Consider the following 8602-nt stretch of genomic DNA (forward strand, 5'->3'; position numbering starts at 1 on the left):
TAACATTGAGATGTTATATTAATATATTCCAAAATAAAGTTTAATAGTGAAACAAAAAGTTAATATTTATATTCATTCCAATAGTATAAGTATTTATATAGTTCTGTCGATTCGAGAGTGAAAAATATCAGTTGAAAATAAATATAAATCCAATTACACGAAAAAATATTAATATTAATCGCTGCTATGCGTTTTCGATCATTTTATTTCGAGTAAAACTGAATACTTTAATTTTTATTGCGCATAATAGGTACGCGTTTACGCCTATATTTATAATAAAACCTAATCCAGAATAATATTATTGGAGATAAATAGTAAATCCTCCAGACTTGCTCACATGGATGTAGTAAAATATATGAAGTATTCAAACCGTTGAATATATTTGCAATGTTATATGTCCAGAATCATAATTTATCCTAAATAACGATGTTATATAATTTTTATTGTTCGAACGTAGTAGATAACTTTATATTTAACACGTATTGCACATTTGCCATTACATTTATACTGAAGAAATGTTTTCTTTAATTTTTTAATTCGCGTAGAATTGTGTCACTGTCATCGGCACTGTGGAGGATGGATGAGTAAGTCTTATATTCATTTTGCTAAGAATACTGCCATCTTATAATAAGAATGATGTCCAAATAACAAGAGAGTGACCTACAAGCCGTGTGTACGCATAATTTGTTTAGGGTAAATCCGTTATGAACAAACTCTGAAAGAACTACTAGGTGTGCCAAACGGAGGGTGGGAAAAATGAAAGCAAAATAAATACTACCCAGATTTACAGAGAAAAAAATATACATATATATAATAAAAGATGATGACGATGGCGACGACAAAGAACTAACAAACGAATTCTGCTTTTAACCCGTAAATAGCACACCCTACTCCGCCAGTCACGTAGATAAAGATGTAAGAAAAAAACTGTTAAACTCGTTTCAGACGTATTATACGAAACATTTATTATGTCGAGGAAATGCATAGAGATGTGCAAATTTGTATACATTACGCAGTAGTTTTGAAAACGAACATTTTTCTAAGCGGACGCATTTCACCCGATTTTCACACGCATAGACATGTGCACACACACTGGCACATACACATACACTATTACGAATTACAAAAAGATACCATCACTACCAGTACGAAACAATATATAATGGGCTGAAAAAATAATTCTGATAAAGATTACGAAAAAAAAAACCTAATCCGTACTTAGTGTTTCAGAACGTCATTGCTCCACGAAATTGGTGGAATTACATCACGTGAAACATCTGACTTCTGTTATAAAGTATTTTGAAGATTTTAAAATAAAAAAATATGACAAGAGACAAGTTTTCATCCATCCTAAATTTTGGTACAATATATTTTTTCGAAAACGAATAATCTCCACTAAACAAGGAATGTATTTAGTTTACAAAAGTGATTTTTTTTTCTGTTAACAGTTTTTTTTATTGATAATAAGTTTAAATCAAAATTCTTTGTAGTATCTAATAAAATTGGAAAAAAAAAGACTTTAATGCACTTTAATCAAGTCCTTTTAAGGTTTTTTTTGGAATTTTTTCCTGTTGTTTTGAAAGCCAAAAAATAATGTTGAGCTTTGTAAAATTTCCTTTTAGTTGTAATTTTTTTTTTTTTTTTGCAAAATAAGTGAACCTATATTTTTTTAATAAAATATTAACCTTAAACGTTAAGTTAAAATACTTTTATTGTGTAATTTAATAATATTTGACTAAAAAAATTTTTTTAAAGGTTTTTTTGTTTGAAATAACACGTATTTTATATCACTAACGGATTGTTTTTATTTTTAATCAACGTAGATTTGATTTAAACACACAAAGTGCTTTATTTTATGTTTTAAATTATTGATCGTATTAATACAATTTTTACTTATCTTACAACGTGGTAAACTCGAATAACAATTATATGAAATATAAATCAAACTGACTTTCGCTCAAAATTATCTTTTGAATTCTGTGATTGAACTGTGTATAAATAAAACGACAAAAAACATACTTTCGATGACTCAACGACTTATCGGTTCTTTTTTTTTTTCCAATTTCAAAGAATAGCAAAACGGGTTTACACTTTTTACATTTTAAATGTATAGTTCCCTCTCAAGAGGGTAAGTCTAGAAATAATATGGTATGGAGCGTTTACGTCCTATGTTTGTTTCTGAAATATGCTACTTCGAGACCATTTAACCTAAACGCTTATTATTCAAATGGCTACCGGACAGTACTGCAAGTGCCCTTTACGATACGTAACAGTGGTACGAACGCTTTCATAGCGCTGACGCTATTTCTCTTGCGTCCACTGTCGTAGTATCGCAAACTCTATCGCAATATACAACGTTTCCTAACGATATTGACGTAGTAACGTGACACAGGGATAAAGTGCTCTGCCCAGTACACGTGCGTGCCACCAAGAATGAAGCCATGTGTTTTTCTCCGCGAAAAATAAGCAATAAAGAACAATTACGAACGACGAATCACTGTTGAGGACGGAGTCGGAGTACAACTGTCCGCGAACAAAACATTTAACGGACGAATATAGTTACGACGTTCAGGATAAATGCTTATATGTGTGTAAACGCGCAGCGCTCATCGAACTTTTCTAAATTATAATGTCCATTAATGGAAGATCGGGGGACGAGCAAAGAAAGCATTTACTATTACTCATCCAATTATTACATAACTATTCTGACTAAATATCAATATTTAGCAATTAAAAACACATAGAATTTTGTCGCATACGGAAATTACTATTTACTATTTACTAAGTATGATCAATCATTATCATTGTGTAATATTTAACACAATGATTTGATAGATACTAAGTATTTAAGTATCTAAGCAATCCTGTCCAAGAATAAGTTCATTTATAATATATTTCATAACTGTAATCGAAACATGCTGATATACAATAAAGACAACTTTAAAAAAAAATATTTTAAAGAAATATGTTGTACTAATGTAATACAAAAGGGGAAAAAAAGCCAAGCTACCTCTCATACCAATATGAAATACTACTCATCATTCATCTTCAGGCTTCAATTGTGAAATTCTATGGAAATGTATAATTAAGTTTACGATAGGCCTTTTTTTTCTACCGGAAAATCAAAATATGAATCCATCGTTGACCTTTTCAATGACTATCTGCCAGGCGCGGATCCAGAAAATTTTGACAGGGAGTGCTCAAAAAAAAAAAGATTGTTACACCTTTCTATTTATTTAAATTAATATTTTCTATTTGATTTATTGGTGCTAACTTTTTTTTCATACATCAGTATTTATTAAATATAAACTTAAAAATAACAATAATTTCTTACATATATTGTAACTGTAATTTTCTTGGGTGTTTTTCATTGAATTCTTCAATAACTTCCTCTGGAGTAATTTTAATATCCCTATGAATATTAAGAAGCATAAGTCCATTTAATCTATCCTCTCCTATTGTTGATCTTAAATATGTTTTTGTTTGTCGAAGTGAGGAAAATATTCTTTCTGCGGTGCAAGTGGTAACTGGTATAACGCAAATAATTTTTAGCAATTCCTTTATATTAGGATAAAATTCAGATGCATAAGTCAAAGCTTCTATAGCAGTTTTAGGTTTATCTAATTGGGATTTCCAAAATTGTTTCCACAAAGTAACTTCACCTCTAACCTCTTCTATCGAGCCAATTAGATCATCGATATAAAATTTGGCCGATTTAATAATTTTTTCGATATCTGTATCTTCAAGTAGGAAAAATGGTATTAAATATTGTAAATACATAATCGTTTCGTGTCCGTGACCTAAAAATCTATTTTTGATATCTGATATTAAATTATTTAAATTCCGATAACGGAATAACCGATATTTATTATTATTATTATTATTATTTTGAAAAATAAGAAATAACATAATTTATAATATAAATTTATTTTGTTGGTGGCCAAGGCGACAGGGGGTGCCCGAGCACCCATAGCCCCCCCTGAATCCGCGCCTGCTATCTGCCGTCAAATTGATAGTAGTCCAATATATACACATTCCGAATAATTTCAAATCTCAACCAGTAAATATATAATTAAATTGCATCCGTAAAAAATAACAACAAAAGTTCGAAAGGACCATGTAGCTTATTTTTTATTTCATAATAAGGAAACTTCTCTGGCCTAAAATTTCTAAAATTGAATGCGAAAAAGTTCAAATTAATTCATATTTAATTATTAATATGTTTAAGTACGTAGTATATCATGATTTTAAATGTACTCGTATTTATTCATTTCATACTCATTATTGTCCAACGAATTACATATTGAAATATTGTGATATCATTATATATTTGATAATATTACTATTAGATACTTAAATATTTTTTTAAATTTCCATGGTAATAACTTGATATCGAATCGAAAGGTAAAAATACAAACATAACAGAATTTACAATATTAAATTTATTACTTTAATAATATGCTTGGGCAATGGAAATATGAAGCAATTAGAACCATTTCTTGAATCGTATATAATTTATACGTAAAAGACTTGTTCAAAAACTAAAGTTATTCAATAAACACGATTTTAAAGTGTGACAGAATTATAAAATGTCATGTAAAAAATTGAAAAAATTAGGTATATTATTAACTCTCAAAATGTTATTACGATTATTATTTTATTATATACTTGATAATTACTAAGCTATAGTTACAGTGACTATAACCATAATATAAATATATTCTTGACCCCACTTACAGAGACCTTCAAGTCAAAATAAAATCCAACCTAACGTAATCGGTGAGTTACAAAATCATATGTTATCATATGTCATGACTCATGAGTTAAATTTGAGACCCAAAAAATGATAGATTATTTTTCTAAAATTGAGTAGCTTACTTCCGAATCAGCTTAAATCTTCAGTAAAAATACGATAAAAATAATTACTTATAAAACTCAATGCATTTCTAAGTTGCGCTATTAAACGAATTTAGTCACTGTGAAAGCTATTTTTTTGCACAGTGTTTTTTCATGTCACCGAAAAAAATTGGCAAATCCTCACAATACATGCAGTAACTAGAAATGTAATACTACGTCCCTACGGCATAAACTTTTTGAATGGAAATAAGTCGGTATAATATCATTATATGGTTTATAGTTTTCGAAAAGAAAGAATTAATTATTGCATTTATTCATATACAAAGACTTAATTATGAAACTCAATAATTATAAAAGTTTTTTTTGTTGAATTTTAAACACTCATAAAACTAATTATTATGATAAAAACATTTAAATTCTAATAAAAAACGGGAGTATAGTGTAGTGTAAGCGGAAATTTTCCATTGACATTTCAACTATATTAAAACATAAAAAAAAAATTTAATGAATATATATATATATATATATTAGTTATACAAATATAGATACTTATATAATAATACTATATACATATACATTAAGAACTACGTATTACTTAATACTAACTAATGTATCCAAATGCTAACAAAAAAATTTGAATACAGTTTGATTGAGGTTCAATTAATCTCGTATAAACAATGATTTATAATGATTTTATCCACAATTACACGTTTCACGTCAAAAATATAAATAAAAATTATTAATATTACAACATTCGTAACGATGATAATTCATGACATTTTGCAAATATTTATAACTGAACTTTTATAAAATAAAAAGACGTTTTTAAAAACTAATTTTTAAAATGTTCAAACAATTTACAGTTGTATTACAATATAAAGAATAATCTTATATCGAATTCCGAGAAAGAAAAAAAACTAAAAAAAAAGCAACAAATAATGTGATATAACAAAATATTATAACGAAAGATATTTAATTGGTAAAAAATTATACAAAAATATTTCTAAATGTATAACATATTTCTTTTTTATGTACTCAATGCAAAAAATTACTAAAATTGATTTCTTGAAACTAAAATTGATGTATGCTACATAACAATGTCAATTTTCCTGGAAACAACCAAAAATTACAATAGCGAGCCGTCCGAAATAGGCGCGTCTGCATTCGATTTCCAATTCAAATAGTTAGATATATGGCCAAAAATTTAACATAATTTTCAAAATGCTCTATGGTGTGTGTGGAAAAACGAAAAAACTAAAAAAAAACGGTTAAAGAGTTAAAGAGGAAAAGAATAATTTTATTTTGTAAAAAAAAAATGTAAGATATAATTTTGAATAATGTTCGTACATTTTCGTTTAGAAAAAGCTTCAAACATTTTCTTACTATCCTCAATAAAATTGGTCAAAAATAGCTGATTTCAAAACTGGTAATGGACCAGATTTAAAAAAAAAAAGAAAGAAAATCACGAGTTCTGCAAAATATCATTTGGGTGTAGATTCCAAACAGAGAAACATTGTTTTGCACACTTTTGCTTCGCTGCTACCTTTTATTTAGTTTTTTATCTCTCTGAGCGAAAAAATTGCATTTAAATAATAATAAGGAAGATATCAGTTGGTGTTCAAACTGAAGAATTCAAACGCCGACCCGGACAATTTTTTTACAAAAGTATTTACATTTTGGTCGGATCGATCAATTAGAAGATTATACGAAATTATAATTTAAGTATTTATTTTATTTTAATATGTTTGTGTTCCATACAGAAAATTGTTTTTATATATTTATTTTTCTTATTACCACATATGATATTTACAAAAAAGTAATAATTTATTATTGGTTAAGATATTTATTTTTTTAATTTTTTTTTTTAATTGGCCACATAAAGTTTCGATTTTACATTTTTAAACACTATATGTCTATGGAACTATTAAAACACAAAAAGCGTATTTGTTTTATTGAACCAATATTTTTTACTAAACTTAATTATAATTTAGATCACCTATCCATACCTAACCTAAACTTCGCCCATGTTAAAATTTCAAATATTTACAAATACCTACTAAATTTATGAGATTTAATGTTCAATGATTTAAATTTTTATCGAAATTTTCAAATATTTTGCTTAGAAATATGAAATTGAAATTATAATATATTGCTATTAATAAAATTTAAAATATATGTTATTTATTTCATATATTTAATAGTGACAATGATCTAAAATATACAAAAAAAATGTTCGTAATACGTTATAAGCTGACCAAAAAATGAGTATTTCTTTTGATAAAAAAAAAGAACCAATAACTCTTGAGGAAAAAAATGGACCTCATCGGCTGATAAATAGTTGCTATCGAAACCCAAACGGTATTTGCCGTTTCTTAAGAATTGATTAGAAATCCGTAATCATCACCTACCCTCCCAATCGGCGGTGGTACCTTACAATATTGTATAGGTGCTCGACTATCGTATTCCAGTTGTGTTATATAAGACTATTAATTACTATCGTAGAAACCTTCCGACAGGCGCCAGCAAGGGAAGTAATAATTCAACTGGACGTACGTTTTTCCGATGATGTGTAGATAATATTTACCCGATTTCAAAATGTCATGCTTTCACTTACTCACCGAGAGCGCAAAAACCCACCCGTTGAAACGGTAACGTTTTATTTTTCCACTCTTTATATTCGTTTATTAATTTTTACATTCGAATTATTTACTAACTGTGACCATTATTATACTAGCTATTCAATAAAGAGTTATAAAAATTACGTTCGTCAAACTCAAAGAATGCCATTTTAAGGGTATATCCACCGTAATAACGTGTTCTAATAACGTAAAAAGTATAATATTGTCATTTCGGTGATCGAGTTTAATTGCAAACTTTTTTTTATCTATAAATCCGGCGGTAGGAGGCAGCAGTATTCCTAAACCACCGGGCAGCGTGCGATTGTTAACGAAGACGTTATTTTTTGTCAGTTTCGATGAAAACCGAAGACAACGATAACGCTGTTTGAAGCATGCGACTGTCTAGGATTCACGTAAGAGTAAATAAAGAGTCCGGAACGCGTGTACGCGGTTTTGATCGACGTCGTAATATCGTGTAAACGCAACAGTAATCGCGCGGAAGACCACGTTGCCGCGCTCGGAAAATCGAACACGGGTGCCGCGAAACGCACAGCCACGGCACCGGCTAGTTCGCGAGATGCGATCTCGGAGCCGTTAAATTATTTATTTATTCGTTTTTTCGTTTTTTTTTTCCCCTCCCCCCGATCGGCCGTCGCGACGGATCATCGTCGTCACGCGCACGCACAAGAAATAAACGTGTAAAAGTACCTGAAGACTCGCCGGATCGATGTTGTTTGATTTTCTGATTTGCCCCAGCCGCGTGGACGGAAACGGCCGGCGACGAAACCGCGGACGATTTGCGCGCGCGTTTCAGCGGACCCCGTGGCGGGACGTGAACGGCGAACGCGGCGACGGCGTAACGGGCACCGGACGTGTGCGAGCGCGAGCGGAAACTACCCGAAGCCGCTTCTGGTCGGAGTCTCGCGGGCCCCGCGCGCAACGGTGCTGCCTCCAGCGACGCGGACCGCCGCGGCTCGTCTCGCGCGCACGCCAACCGACACACCGATCCGTGATTTTCCCCCGTCGGATTTCATTTTTTTCGTCGGGCAGCCGCTTTCGCGGGGGCCAACGGCCTTTTTTTTTTTTTCCGGCCACCGTTTCCCTTGTGCTTCTCGCGCTCACACGTG

At 30.6% G+C, this 8602-nt stretch overlaps 1 long non-coding RNA gene across 1 annotated transcript in view; it reads right to left on the minus strand.

The window, feature by feature from the left end:
- Nucleotides 1-8232, minus strand: part of LOC112685180 — a 58099-nt gene extending 49867 nt beyond the window's left edge. The window contains exon 1 of the long non-coding RNA XR_003148767.1: nucleotides 8184-8232. This is a non-coding gene — a long non-coding RNA (uncharacterized LOC112685180). The remainder of the gene's footprint in view (nucleotides 1-8183) is intronic.
- Between the last annotated feature and the right edge of the window lie 370 nt (nucleotides 8233-8602).

Source organism: Sipha flava, unplaced genomic scaffold, assembly GCF_003268045.1.
Source record: "Sipha flava isolate LNK unplaced genomic scaffold, YSA_version1 268_pilon_pilon, whole genome shotgun sequence".
Lineage (NCBI taxonomy): Eukaryota > Metazoa > Arthropoda > Insecta > Hemiptera > Aphididae > Sipha > Sipha flava.